Consider the following 15,978-nt stretch of genomic DNA (forward strand, 5'->3'; position numbering starts at 1 on the left):
TACATAAAATTTAGGGCCCAGAGTATACCAGACCCATTTAAAATTTACATGGGTGATGCTGTCATCTGACTTGTCCCACTGAAAGGCTTCACCTACATTCTAATCCACAATTGCATCACTCTTAATTCTTGTATTTTCAGCAGTTCTTTGATATTCATAAATATGGAGTAGATTAGCTCCTTAAGAGAAAAATTCTCATCCTCCTCTGACAAATATAGTGAATTTCCCTTATTTATCAAAGTCCAGATGTGATTCCTTAGCTACCATGAAGGTAAACCGAACTCTGAATTACTTTGTTATTATGTTATTAATTTGTTCAGTGTATTCCTTGAAGTGTGCTATTAGTCAGAAAAATCATGCCTGAAATGCCACCCTTGCTAAGCCCAAGGCAGGTTGATGAGTAAATCAGAGAGAGGAATGTGTCTTCCAGTCCCCAGATTCTGCAGACATTGACTTAAATATATCAAATTTGCTCATAAGCAATTTACTGGGAGTAACACTCACAAATTCACTTAGGTGAATAAAGGATTCATAAGAACTCAGTAACATCCATTTCCCATTCCCTATCAGGGCTCGATGTTACCATTTGTTTATCTATAATTTAAGTATGATTTTATTAATGAAGGAAATAAATGTATTCATTCAGGAGGAAAGCTCCCATTCATATTGATAAGGTTTCAGGTTGTCTTCTCGTTCATTGTATTTTGTCTCGGTCCTTCCCAAGAGGCTTTAAAATGCTCAAGTGTAGAAAACAGATATGGACAACACACTTGCAGAGTCAGAGCACAGCTGAGGTTAGAAGCTCCAAACACTCTACACAAAGCAGGGTGGGCTGCAGCTGGTTACTCAGGCTCTGAGGATCTCTAAGGACAAAGACTCCACAACCTCTGAGCAACTTATTCCAGTGTTTGATTACAATTTAAAAGCAACAGACTATTCTTACATTCAAATGCAATTTCCTCTATTTCATTTTTCAGCCACTTCCCCTGGTCTTGTTTTCTTGTCCTTTAAAACACTGGAAAGAGTCTGCCTCCATATTTCCTTTTCCCATCAGTTGTTTCTAAAAAATTTGATAAGTTACCCTTGAGCCTTCTTTTCCCTAAAGGCTAAACAGTTCCAGCTCTCAGCCTCTCCTTGGGTGACAGATGCTTCAAGCCCTGATTCATATCTGTGGTCCTTCACTAGACTTGTTCCTACATGGCTTTTTGTCTCTTGGGCCACAGAACCCAGGATTGTGGTACAGCACTCCAGATGTGTCCTCAGCATTGGAGAAGCATGACCAGACCAGACTCCTGTTTCAAAATCCAGTTTCTGAAATCAAGATTCCCTGTGCTCATGCGCTTCACACCAAAATAATTTTTTGTCGATCAAGTTAGAGGGAGCATTTTGTCCCACTAACTTTCCCAGAAAAAGCCTTGCTTATGCCCCAGTCCTTTCCTGTAACAAACCTTTTTCTACCTCTCTCCAACAAGAGTCCCTTGTCTTCCCCTCCCGCCTCTTGTGGAGGGATGCCCGTGTGGAAGCCCATTTACTATATACCAACTTCTGTCCTTCACCAGTTATAGTCCTAAGTCTCTCTCAGGAGCTCTCTAAATCTTTCCCACATAAAGCTCACACTGCCAAAACTTTGGGAACTTCTCACTTCAAAGTCCCCAAGTATTCCCCAAACCCATCTTTGCTCTGCCCTTCTTTATGTCCTTTCCATAACTGCCCTTTCCCCTTGCATTCCATACAAGTTATCTCCTTCTCCTGCCCAAGAGAAGGCCCCATGAGGGCTCCATACTCAGCCTCATCAAGGATTTCCTGTCACGTACTTTAAGTTAAGGTTCTGAATTTCTGCATTGCTCCTGGCTCTTGCTTGTCAGTCTGAAGTATTGAAGTATATTTGAGGTTGTTAAAGCAAATGTTTAGAAGACACTTGGGTCTTTCACCATTATTAGAATTTCCCACCTTTTTCTGTAAAGCACATTTGTTGGACTCTAATCATTCCCTGAAAATTTGCAGTAGAGAAGCAAATGTAGACATTAGCCTAGAGACATGATGAGCTGCACACTTTCCTCACACAGTCTCAGTTTTACCGGCAAAAAAATCACAGGGACTGGGTTGTAGAGCTTAAGCTATACTGATACAGAGTACAGTCGTTGTCAGGATCTCAAAGTCCAGTATAAACCTTTTGCAGTAGAAAACAACAACATTCCTGTATCACTACAGGTTCTTATGTATGATAAGCTGCACATAGCCCAACTCTGCTTTACTCCTTGACTTCAGTAATGCAATTAAACTAATGCTAACTATCTTTGCAAAACGCTCAGGGCAATTTTTGGTACAAAGCAACTGCCCTTCTGAGCACATTCTCACGCAGCACGTGGTCATTTTTTTTTCCAGTTAATTCTACTTGAGCTTAATGTCATGGAAACAGCATTTAAAAATCTTCTTGCTTCTCTTTTAGCACTTGAAGACTAGAGGTTACTTCAGAAACAAGCTTTACCACCATTACTGTGTCCATTACAGCTTATGGTCAAAACCCAAAACTGAAGGCATAAATTGGGTTGCTGCTTCGAACAACTGAGAAATAAGCAAGTTTTGCACAGTAGGAAACTATTTTTAAAATCATTGAAAAAATTTCAGCATTAAAAAATAAAACACAAACAAACACAACAGCCAAAAATTAGAGTGTACTGAGTGTTCGCAGTATGATCTACTGTATAGTCAGCCTTCCCTGTGAGCCTACACCACAAACTCATCCCCTTATCCTCCTTACCTTGCAGGATCCAGGATCTGCCAGCTTTAGCCTTTTTTTTAAAATTAAAAAACTCCTCTCCTTCAACACAGTAAAAGTTCTTTCCATAATAATTATCATTACCTTTTACAGAAGTAGAATGAAGTATCTCATCCCTTATTTTATTCTTGAAGGGCTCTTTTTCCTTCTGGACCATAGCTACCATAGTTCAGAGAGGCTCACTGCAGGGAATCTTCACAGCTGAATAGAATAACAGAAAAAATTGTTTGAAAGGGACTGTTGGAGTACACAGTGCTGTCAAAAACGTACTGCCAAAGAATTTTGACAAGTATATAAAAGCAAATCTCATATTCAGATATGAATATCAGACTATATTCAGAGTGCTAAGTATGTAACAACTGGAACTGTTAGTTACTCTCCTTTAGTATTATCCTTTATTCTTCACATAGAGGCATTGTAGATTTTCTTGTTCATTTTATATAAAAGGACATCCTAAATTATTTGGATATTTCTCCTGTGTACTCACAGAAAAAAAAAAAAAAAAAAAGGAAAAAAAAGAGAATAAAAGTGACAGCCCCGCAATTTCATTTTATTTGTACGAGAGCAGCAAGAGAAGAGCTCCACAAGGCATAATAAGCCAGGAACCAAAGGTGACCACAACACTGGAAGTGCCCTCACTCATCAGGGCATGTTCCCAGAGGATTTGAACACGGCAGGCAGGCATGGTGATAATAAAAGAGTCTATTCATAGTCTCAGACAAAGCAAGGTAATGAATCAGTCTAGGGTATGACCTGGGAACCCAAACAGCAGATCAGGCCAAACAGGGCTAGAATTAATGCTGCAAAATAGGTCCAATACCCATCTAAAAGAAAGGATTAGGGACAAAGGCACGTAAAATAGCGATCCAAAAATGCTCTAAGAAGTGGGACCAGAGACAAGACTAGAGCCAGGTATACCTGTTACATACCTCAGAGTAGGAGCAAGTGCCAAAGCCCAGCTTAAATGGAGCTCCTGGGATTGCAGGCAGAAGGCATGGGTGGAGGCCCCAGGTGAGGCTGGTCAGGGAGACTAAGGGCTGCTAGTGCCTTCATGTTCCATCCATGGGTGAATGCCAGATTATCACTGGTGATAATACTCAGCATCTTCCCCAACAACTTAAATCATGCAACTAACAGCCTCAGAAAATTTCCAAAGCAATCTGGGTACATGCTAGTCCCTTGAAGCAGCACTGTTACCCCAGTCTGAAGTTGTGAGCATCTGCCTGCAAAGTCCAGTGTCTGAAGCACACCACGTTACCCATCCTGGGAGCTGAGCTGCCTGCGCTGAACTCCTTCATCCAGAGAAAACAGAGCTGTTTGAGAAGCCTTGGTCAGCCTTGGAGTTCAGCTGCAAGGAGCTGAGTAGAAGCTCTACTCAGCTTTACCTCAAGGCTCCTGCCCTTACCTGTGCTGCAGTTGTGCTTGCTCCCATCTTTTTTCTCCCTTATGGAAAAGCATAAGCTCCTGCTGCTCCAGGGACACATTTCTGCTCATGGGCAGAAATCCCAGTCTACCATGAACATGTCCTGGGACCAGCTTAAGGCCGAGTCAATTCTTAGTTGTTGTACTGCTTCCCCAGTAAGTGACACAGAAATTGTACCATGGAATCTGAAGAGTGTTTCACTGGAAAATACACAGCTCTCACAGATTATGGCTAAATTGCAGAGCATGGCCATGCTTCCCATCTTCAGGATTTAAGCAGGCCTTGATCTTATGTGGGGTGAGACCCAAGTGGACACCATATCCCCTCCCTTTCTGCATTCATGATTTAAAGAGGCAGATAGCAGAAGGAAGCTCTGTGGTGCACTCCACCATGTCTCTCACCTGTGTGGCAAGCAGAACAGCACCCCACAAAATCTAATGCTCCACAGCTGATGTAGGACCACTGAGACAAGTCACAGTGAACACTCCAAGCCAACGTACTAAAATGCTCAAACAACTGCATAGAGAAAAGACTCCAGACATAGTCAAAGATGAAATATAGACCAGAGTCACAGAATCACTTGGGCTGGCATTTAGTCCAGTTTCTCTGCAATGAACAGAGACATCTTCAACTAGATCAGGTTCCTCAGTTTCACTCAATTGGATCTTAAATGTTCCCAGGAATGGAGCATCTACTGTGTCTCTGGGCAACCTGTTGCATTTTCACCACATTCATCATGAATGAATTCTTATATCTAGTCTAAATCTACCTTCTGATACTTTCAAATCATTATCCCTTGTATTGCAACAGGCCCAACTAAGAAGTTTGTCCCCATCTAAGTACTGAAAGGCCCCAGTAATGGCTCCCCAGAGCCTTCTCTTCTCCAGGCTAAACAACCCCAATGCTCTCAGCCTTTCCTAATAGGAGAGGAAAAAACAAAAATTCTGATAATTTTTGTTGTCCTCCTCTAGATCTCATCTAACTAGTTCAGGTCTTTCCTGTGCTGGGACCCCAGAGCTGGATGCAGGACTGCAGTGGGGTCTCAGCAGAGCAGAAGGACAGAATCCCTCCCCTTGCCCTGCTGGCCACGCTGCTTTGGATGGAGCCCAGGACACATTTGGCTTTCTGGCTGCAAGTTCACACTTCCAGCTCATGTCCAGCCTCTCATCCACCAGCACCCCTAAGTCCTTCTCCCCAGGGCTGCTCTCAATCTCTTCATCCCCCAGCCTGTTCTGACACCAGGGGTTGCCTGGACTCTGGTGCAGCACCTTGCACTTGGTTTGTTGAACCTCCTAAGGCTCACACAAGCCCAATCCTCAAGCTTGTCCAGGTTCCTCTGAATGGCATCCCACTCCCCAAGTGCGTCAACCACACATCACAGCCTGGGCTCATTGGCAAACTTGCCGAGGATACACTCAATCCCACTTTGTCATTGATGTAGATATTAAACTGTACTGGTCCAAATATGGACCCCTGGGTGACACAAGTGATCCCTGGTCTCTATCCAGGCACTGGGCCACTGATCACTACTCTTGGGTGCATCCATCCAGCCAGTTCCTTACTCACTGAACAGTCCACCCATCAAATCTATCTCTCCAATTTAGCGAGAAGGATGCTGTGTGAGACTGTGTCCAAGGCCTTATTTATATGAGTCCAGATAAATGACACCCTTAACTCTTCCTCATCCACTGATGTAATCACTCCATACCTGCTGGCTGAGACGGAAAGTTGTGTGGGGAGCTTTCCCATACTGCATAGAGTAGTACTAATTGGGAACGGGAATTCAGCTCCCTTTCTCCTCTGCAACATCTGCCTCAGAAAGTTAGACAGGAGACCAGTGGCTTCACCATACTCAGAACAAATAAACTCAAACAATTTCTACTCTAAACAATGGTCTGATACAATATAAAAGGCCACTGAACGCTGCTCATGTCTTTTACAATGATTCTCTTAGAAAATTAATGTGTTTGTGACTTTCTAGACTTGCTTTATTTGAAACACCAATGGCTTTGCCTTTGTAAAACTTCATCAATTTATTCTTTGGATTAAGTACAGCCATATTAATTAGGTTGCATAACAAATGCTTGTGGAATCTGAATACTCTGAAGGACTTGAAAGGAATATCAATTTGGTTTGGACAGGCTATTAAAATCAAGTCACTTGGGAGTGAACTGGAAAATTAAAAGTCTCCACCAGGACTTCTTGAGCACATTAGTTCTTTCATACAAAAAGGCCCACTTTACCTTCCCCTCATTCCTTCACTTTTTATCAAAATGTGCTCAGTTTCAAGCAACTGAAGCCATTATCTCACACCAACATCACAAGTGGAAGTTCTCTGGTGATGTTAGAGCCTCAGATTTAATGCTCATTCTTGCATGTAGTTGTGCAATTAAATTAGGCAGAACCCTGGAACAAACTGCTTCACCTGCCATATGCTCATTCTCCCTCCATTCAGCAGGAGCAGTAATTTCCTGCTGGTAGCTTTCAGACATGGAAATACTTGCTAGTACACAGGAATAAGATACTTCCATTCCAAAAGAGCCTCTGTTTTCAGCATTTGACAACAGGCAACAGCCAGCTAGACTACATCATGGCACAGCAAGAAATTATCCCAGGTAAAGCACTTCATTCTACCTTGACGCTGTGTAAAGACATGGACGTGTCATTGAGGGTCTGGCTCTCACTGAAGGGAAAATAAGCCAGGCGCCGACCTCTTCTGCAGACTCATTTGAGCTTGATTTTTAGCTCTTCCTATTGAAAACATTGTTTGGCTCAGCCTTTACTCAAGAATTCACACCAAATTAGAGACAGAGGCATTTAGGTGTTTTTTGTCTCTGCTGCTCAGACTGTCCACTGAATGGAATCCCTTGCTCTGCAATTTGAGTGGCAAATAGAGATGTTTGGGTTTACAAGCCATCAGTCTAGATTGAACTAATGGGAATAGGAGAAAGGCAGTGGATATCCTCTCATTCCATTCCAACACTTGCAAGGGAAGGAGCAGACTTTTCAGGTTTCATTAATTACATACATCTACAAACATAAAATAAGATTAATTACATACATCTTATTTTTCAGCAGAAAAAGGCTGTGATTCAGATACTCAACATTAGCAAATTGTTTGCCTGGACTAGCAACTCTTCCCCCACCAAGCAATACCAGAATATTTTTGTTTCAGACACTATTTTGGCACACTGCCTTTGCTGCAAGCAAATATAGCTTATTGGGAACAGAGACTCCTTTTGAAAGATGGTTTTAATTTCATCTTATCTCATCTTATCTAAGAAATTACATGGCTGTCTCAGCCTAAAGTAAATGTTACTACTAGCAGTTTATGTGGCAACAAACATTGCACCACCACTGCTTGTTGCACTGTATGAGGATGTCAAAGTGAAAAGAACATAATTCATTGAGGGCCTGAGACGGAGGATTTAAGAAACGCATCAGAATAAGTTGAGATTTCAGCTCAGACAATTGATTCCAGTAGGTAGACAAAGGTAGACTTCTGGCTGAATGCTTCAGGAAGAAGCCCTTTCATAGCCACATTGTTCTGCTTATTGCTCAAGGAAATAGTTGGAAGTTACGAGGGAGTTTTCAGATTTTACACAAGCTCAAACTGGATGCCAGAACCCACGAGTTTTTGTTCATCTTCTCTGTGTATTCAAATACAAAGTACAAATTAGGGAGTGAGAAAGAATTCATATTCTCTTGACATCTGGTTACATTTCTTTGTAAATACTCAGTAAAGTAAAACCCTAATTAGGGTCTGCCCAAAAGACCACAAGGGACCATTTTAGGTAAAGGTGATTGGTTAATCTTGGTTGAATGACAAGTGTCCACCAAGCCACTCTCTCACGCCCCCTCCTTAGCATGACCAGGAGAAAACAATGAAAAATCTTATGAGTTAAGAACAGGGAGATCACTCGACAATTACCATCACAGTCAAAACAGACTTGGCTTGGGAAGATTAATTTACTTCATTGACAAAAATAGAGTAGGATGGTGAAAAGAATATCACCTCACATTCCTCCCTCCCCCCAAAAAATAAACTAGAACAAAATAAAACACATTTTCTTTCCACTCCCAAGCTCAACATCACTCCTAACTCTTCTACTGCTCGCCCTGTCCCCAGAGATGCCAGGGGAAGGAGAACAGGGATTACAGTCAGTTGATAACACTTCATTTCTGTTGCCTTTTCCTTCTCACACTGTTCCCTACTCCAGTATGGGATCCCTCCCACAGGATACGGTCCTTCACTAAGTGCTCCAGTGTGGATCTTCCTCATGACCTGCAGCTCTTCAGGGACTGCTTCATCATGGGTCCTTTCTATGGAGAACAGTACTTCAGGAGCAGAGTGCTCCAGCGTGGGCCCCCCATGGGTCACAGGCCCTGGGGTGTTCTTCTGCATGGGTTTCACCTCCTGCCAGGAGAGTGTGGGCTCTGCATGGGCTGCAGCTTTCTTCAGGACACATCCATCTACTCTGTGGGCTGCAGGGACACAACCTGCTTCACTATGGTCTTGCCACAGGCAGCAGAGAAACTTCTGCTCCAGTGGCTGGAACACCCCCTCCCTCTCCTTACTTGACCTTAGTGCTACAGGACTGTTCCTTGTCTATTTAACTCACTCCTCTCTCACAGTTGCTGCACAATGTTTTTTTACCCTTTCTTGAATGTATATCACACCAGTGCTACCAGTGATGGGCTCAGCTTTGGGCAGCAGTGGGTCCATTTAAGGGCTGGATGGAACTGTTTCTGTCCAATACGGGGCAGTCCCTGGTCCCTTGTCACAGAATTCAACCCTGTGGCCACCCCAATACCAAAATCTTCCCTCATAAATCCAATATGGTCAGACAGTGCAGGTAGGAAGATACAGCTAGAATAAGATGCATAATGACATGGTAGATATGGTTCATCTCCAGCAGAGAAACACATGCAAATCAAGTAGAGTTTTAATTTAAATTATTGCATATCAGTGGCAAAGTCAAAGAGAAAAGGATGTTCTCAAACGCAACCATGCAGATAAACTTGCGGCAGCAGGAAATATTCATATGAATTGACAGAGCCAAAGAAGAAAAAGTATTTATGAGTTAATAGGTAGGGAAATTATTTTGTATGATGGAGACAGCTAGAAAGAAAACCACATTAGCACATTGGTAGGGCACTGCAAATCAAAGGTTCCAAGCAGAGACTGTCTAGGCAATCCAATCACTGTCTAAGCAAACCATTAAGAAAGCTTTTGATTGCTTGTGAGAATGTCTCAGTAAAACAAATATGAATTATTCAGTCATGTCCTTATGTTTTAATGCTGTGAAAGTAAATACAAAAAAAAAAAAAAGGAAGCCATAAAATGCTTGTTACTTAGCTTCAAGTCATTTTCAATACACTAGAAATGTAAATTGTTTCTGTTAAAAAAAAAAAAAAAACACCAGCTAACAAACAAAATAGAATGAACTAAAAACCCCAGCAGTATAGAAGAGGACTTTCATTTGAAAACAAAGTGGCATAGCTACTGCAATCAGCTGTAGCATCAAAATTGCCCAGAGATTTACAGTACATCCATGGCTGGTCACGCCACCACATTTCTAACTGCCTTGTCTAACTCTTGTCCAGTACATCTATTTACTGCAAATCTTCAAAGGGTTAGCATTGACCTAGAAAGTAATACAATCAAGAGTTATGTACAGGCCTCATCAGAACTGCATTTTCTGGGAAGGACACAATTAACTGATATTTTCTCATAGCAACATACATACTTGATAGAAACAAAATAAATTCAAATATCAGGAGTGATCAGTCCCATAATCTGCTAAGCGCCTTAAAAAGGCTTGGTATAATTCCCACTGAAAACAGTGGAAAGATTCAATGAAATTATTGGCAGCAGCAACTATATTCTCTATGAATTCTCATTCCTTCATATTTAAACACAGCAGGTACAGGCACTTTGTCAGGTTTTGAGTAGGAGAGTTAAAAAATGCAGGAGTTGAGGGTCCAGTTTTGTCCCAAAGGGAGTGAGGTTAGAATGCTTGTATGCCTTTGACAACCGTTTCCTAGCCAAATATGTATATTTTTCCACTGGGCTATAACTTATTTAATAACACTAATAAATATAATATGGTCCAAAGACAAATAAACCCCAAAGTCTCAAAGGTACTCTGTGGCCTTTGTGACCCTCTAACTACAGCTCAGCACCTCTTGGAGCAGGTCTGGAGTGTGTTCTCACCTGCCAAGTCACTCCCACATTGTCTTTGGCTACATCAGCAGAATGGGCCACAGTGTCCCCAGCTACACAAGTAAGACCAGAGTGTCCTGGCCCTTCCCACTACTTGGGCAGGAAGAGCTGTCCCACATATGCATTCCATCCCACACATATTCTCAGGCCATGCCAGTATAAGCACCTTTGCATCTCTCCTGGTGTAACAGATTTCCTTTATTTCCATGCTGTTGTTGCATTTCCCCATTAACACAACAAGGACAGGAAAACAGCAGAAGCTTGTGCATTGCTAATCACCATACTGGAGGTGACTGCATTTCCAGGACAGCTGGCAATCCTTACAAACAAGCATGCACATCAGAAAATAATCCAATTAGGCACTTGAAGATTCTCCAGGAAGAACAACATAGTATATGGAAGATTTAGTGTAACCATGCAACAGTTTTGGTCTAACAATGCTAGCAAAAAACCTTAGAGCTAGACAGTTAATGAAATAGTCCCCTTCTTTCAATAAAAGCTCAGATATGATGAGCTACCTGATATTCATTTAGTACTCTTAAAAGTTACATAAAGAGTAGCTTGGGAAGTGGGAAGCTTTAATTAATTTTTGTGTTGGTGTACCACTCAAAGTTCAGATGAACAATAAAGATGGTAAAAGTGAAGCGTCTTATCAAAACATGGATTCCTAAAATCTTTATACTGAAAGTGAGATATAGAGAGAACTCTTTGTTTAAGGGACACAGAGTATCAGCCAGAATGCCCTGCCTACATCTCTCAGGACTAAAAGACATCACTTTGTAGCTCATAACATTTTTTCACCACAGTAGCAGTGTTTGAAATGGTACAAGGAAGACATTCTCTGAAGGCCTTCCTTATCTACATATCCTCTGGATTTGAACTATGTGCACAAAGGTGTTGAATTGATGAACTGTTCTTTGGCCAAGCAAGCAGTGAAAAATGGAGAGAGAAGGAGATACCACAAAAACGGACTGAAAACCAAGCTCCAGAAACAGAGTGGATCAGCTATGAAAGAAGAGCTTGTGCAAAACACAAGCTGTGTGAGAGGTTTGGAACCATAAGAAAATACTTAATGTCTTTGTTTTCCCCCTTTCTTCAAAGAAACAAAAGCTCACACACTCTTCAAAAATGAGGACAAGGGTACACAGCCTGGGTGCAAATAGCACAGAATTGGTACACTCAATAAACATAACAAAATAAACATTTTTTTAGTGCCTGGCTGGTGCCTGGTAAAACATGTTGCCTTGTGCAGAAGCTTCTAACCTATATTTGTGTGTAACACAATAAAAAAAGATTATTCAGATAAGGCAAAGAAGAGGAAGGCAAAAATACTTACCAGTGTGGGTGAGCTTTAAACATACAATAAACTAACAAAAGATAAGCACTGTACCAATGCTCATGCTCACACATTACAGCTGCACAGGGAAAGGAAACATAAATGAGAGAGAAAACTAGCAGAATATTACCCACAACTTTACAGGGAAGGGGCCATGTTCAAACATATGCAGTTTATCAGGAGTCACTGCCAAAAAAATGCATTTGTACTTAATCTAGTGGGTGAAGGGTGCCAAGTAACCCTGCTGCCTTCTGTCAGCAGAACATAGGAAATGCTGAGAGGGCACAGGGGGACACAAGGGAAGAAAAATGCCACAAGCTCCTTCTGCTTCATCTAGAATATTGTTGAAAGCTGAAATGTGTGGTGGAACTACTACAAAACACAAATCTATGGATGTGGATATTTATACAGTTCTTAGAACAGTGCTAGTAGGAAAAAAAAAAAGTCAAGAAAGAACACATTTTTCTTTTCCCCTTTTCCTTCTATTTTTCTGTTTATTCCACCACATTGCTCTGTTTCCTTTCTCTGTTCTAGACACAGGTTTCTTTCTAGAACGACTTTCTTTTTATAATATTTCCTTCTTCTTTTTATTCTTTGTTGTGCTCTTCCTGCTTTTGTATTTGTCTCATTTTTAAACAGTTTCTTTTCATTGCCTTTCTCTTCCTGGATTTCTCCCCTCCCCTCTCCCTGCAGCGGAGGCAGCAGCTGGGAAGCTGTGCCAGCATTAGCCTCCAGTGAGCACCCATTAGGAATATAATTGACTTGCTTCACACCTTTGCAATCAATTCCCCACGCTGCAGAAACCAGGTACTAAGTCCTGGGGTATAGCTACACAGCCTCAGGTTAAGGAAAACAGGTGGCTCAGCACCAGATTTCCAGTAAAATCCCTTGGACTGAATGATGATTTGTGAAAGCACAGGAAAAACCCCTGGACAGGATCGGGATCAGGACAGCTCCAGGAAGCACAGGCTATGGTGGGAGTCAAGAGTTGAATAAGGAAAAAAATGCAGAAGGAAGAAACCTGTACATAAAATCTCTTGTTGATTATGATGATTCCCTTTAATGTGGTTGGACTATGGAGAAAAGGTTTGATTGGCTGTGTTTTCACTAACAAATCCAATATTCACTGGCCTTTGGTTCAACACAGTCCCATAGTCATGGATACAGTCCAGCTCATTAGTACTCTGCCAGTTTTGGCTCTGGCCACATATCAGCCACTCTGACCTCCCAGGTCCAGATTGCTTCTGGACACAGCACAGATGAAGGCACTGTGTTCAGCAGGGGAAAGACAATTCAGCTGGTATGGGCATGACCTATGACATACCAAATGCCTAAGAGCCAAAGAACTGCCATGGATCTTTTCATTTACTAGTACAAATCTCAGAATTACAGAATATTTGAAGCTGGAAGGGACCTGTGAAGGTCATTTGGTCCAATCTCCCTGCTCAAGAAAGGCTGCCTAGAGCCAGCTGCCCAGCTCCATGTCCAGAGGACTTTTGATTATGTTCAAGACTGAACACTCCACAAGATCTCCAGGCAACCTGTGCCCAGTCACCCCAGCAGCAAAAAGAGTTTTCAGTGGTCCCCACTGCCACTGGGCACCACTGAAAAGAGCCTGTCTCTGTTCTCTGTGTGCCCTCCTTTCAGGTACTCATTGATTATTAAAATCCCCTAAAGCCATCTCTTCGGCCTGAACAATTCCAGGTCTCCCAGACTTTCTTTTAAGGGGAGATGCTCTGGTCCCCTAATCCTCTTAACTGTCCTTCAGTGGACTATCTCCAGTACATCCATCTTGTACTGGAGAGCCCATAGCTGGGATCCATCTGGAAGGCCACCAGGTACTGGTACATGGACATGCAGCATGAAAATACCTTCATTCCTTAGTCCACCCAGTAGGCACCAGGGGTAAGATTGCACCAGGCTGGCCTTGTGCCCTCCCCAGTCCTGCCAGACTATCACACTATTCACCATCCTGAGCCTCTGTGCTCCCTTGCAGGCACATAAAACAAATCCTGAGTTTTACGCTTAGAAACACCACTGTGAATGTTCCAGCCCACATCTCCAATATCCATACACCCTGCAGAAAACAAGGAAGAGCAAGGGCAGAGAAGCATCTCAGAGAGGATTCAGTCTTTATTCCATTTAATCTCAGAATGAAACTGATGACTTGAGGAATTATTATTTTTCCCCAAGTAGAAATCAAGCATCAGAAAGCAAATCTGAATTTTTTTAGAGCCCACGAACAAGTCATTTTGTTTGTTTCTGTGCTGGGAATAGAGCCAAGATCTAGTGATTAAAGTTAAATTTTAAGAAGCACTCAACTGTTTGTTGCTTTAAAAGCTGGTTTAAGGCATTTAGTGCTAGAGGCTGTTAACTAATGGAAAATTCTGTCACTATGTACTTTCCTCTAAAGGCAGACACCTCTTTCACTGTTATTTAATGCTTTTATCATATAAGACTTTATAAACTTTTAGAGGCTACTGTCTCTTCCTGTTTATTCCTCACTAAGAATATTCATAAAAGTTTTTTTTTCTCCTTTGAGGGCCTATAAAAAATAAAAGGGAGGACAGGATGATGGTGGGAGAGCTCACCTGGGACAATTTCACTTGTAGATGATCAGCAATAGCCCCAAAGAAGGAACCTTCCAAATCCTTGTCCTTGAATCAGACATAAGACAAAAGAAAGAATCCATTTCAATTGCAGATAAACAACATTTGCAATACTACAGACCACTAATCAAAATCTTCAATTAGCAATGATCCTCCAGGATAAGGCCCAGTAAATTCATGAGAGGGGAAGTCCAGGAGCAGCTTTTCATCGTCATAAAACCCTGGTGCCCTTGGAAGAAATATTGCAGCCAGCTGGGCCAGCAGAGATGTGTAACAAGGACCCAAGGCAATACGATGGCATTGTCTCCTGAAGCCACCCCAAACAATAACATTCCTAACAGGGGACTTGGGTTTTCCAGTAGTGCCCACACCAACATGGGGCTCCTGCCACTCAGAAGATGCAGCTGCACTTCAGCTGCAACACTGTACTGGTGTGATAAGACTGGAAAATACAGAAGTGGGGTTTTTTTCTGAGGATATTCCAGAATATCAAAGAGAAAGAAAGAAAAAAAATAATACCAGTATGGCACCCTGGGTAACAGGGCAATAGTAGCAGCTAGGTCAAGCTGGTGTTAAAACAACATCCCTGAAACAGCTCATGTCTATAAAGTAAAATGTGTAGAATAGTAAAAGGCAAAATCCAAAAGGAAATAAAAAGATAGTTGAAGCTAAACATTATGAAGGTTTTGACTCAGAAAACAGTAAGTGTAGAGTGATAAAAGTTGGGTAGTATCATACAGCATGCAGCACAAGCAGAACTGAGATCTGGCCTTGCGTTCTGGTATTGCATCTGCAGTCATGGAGACAAAGCTGGTGAAAAATGGTAAGGGAGCAGGTAATCAAGTATATGCACCCCACTGTGGTATCCAGTCTTTCTCCTTTAAGATGGGCAGAATGTAAAACTCAGACCAGTGCTACAGCAAAGAAGCACTGAAAACTAACCTCTTCTTCGTGCCATTAGATGATAAATCAGGCTCTAGAAATCAGCATCTGTTTTCCTTGCATGCTTTTATACTTAGAGTATAAAGTATATCAAACATACAGTTTAGCAAATGAAGAAAACATGATTAATAACAATTTTACATTCTCTACACATGCTACATTTCATTTTCTTGGGTGCAGTATGGTACACAGTAACTAAAGCATACTTACTACACAATGGAATTAATTATACACTCAATTATTTCAAGAGCAGAACTACTCCAGTGTTCCGGAAATAGTTATAGCAGGATTAGTACTGCAATACTTGCACTCTTAGCCAGTAAACTGGGATAATCCTGTAAATCCTGTAAATCCTGTAAAGGAATGTCATGATACAGAGCTAAAGTCATCAAAAGATTTGTGCTTTAGCTTACAATTACTGGAAGATCAGCATATGCAGATATGTGTAAGGTGGATTCCCACTTCTGCAGGAAAACATTTGGCTTTCAGAATTACTCACACACTGTCCCATTGTGGTCTGCAATCTACAGATTGCAGTAGAGTATTAATGAGGCAAAATAACAACAGACACAGTAGAGTATTAATGAGGCAAAATAACAATATACACAAAACAGCATGTGAGGATAGGCCTCATTTTAAGGTGCACAGTCATCCCTTTCAATG

General features: G+C 41.7%; 1 long non-coding RNA gene across 2 annotated transcripts in view; it reads right to left on the reverse strand.

The window, feature by feature from the left end:
* LOC135298884 (uncharacterized) overlaps window positions 1-15,978 on the reverse strand; it is a 73,146-nt gene that overhangs the window by 41,209 nt on the left and 15,959 nt on the right. For both annotated transcript variants that reach the window (XR_010360954.1, XR_010360948.1), the window contains 2 exons: window positions 14,356-14,421; window positions 2,864-2,980 (listed from right to left, as the gene is read on the reverse strand). This is a non-coding gene — a long non-coding RNA (uncharacterized LOC135298884). The remainder of the gene's footprint in view (window positions 1-2,863; window positions 2,981-14,355; window positions 14,422-15,978) is intronic.

The sequence above is a fragment of the Passer domesticus genome, chromosome 1 (assembly GCF_036417665.1).
Source record: "Passer domesticus isolate bPasDom1 chromosome 1, bPasDom1.hap1, whole genome shotgun sequence".
Classification (NCBI taxonomy): Eukaryota; Metazoa; Chordata; class Aves; order Passeriformes; family Passeridae; genus Passer; species Passer domesticus.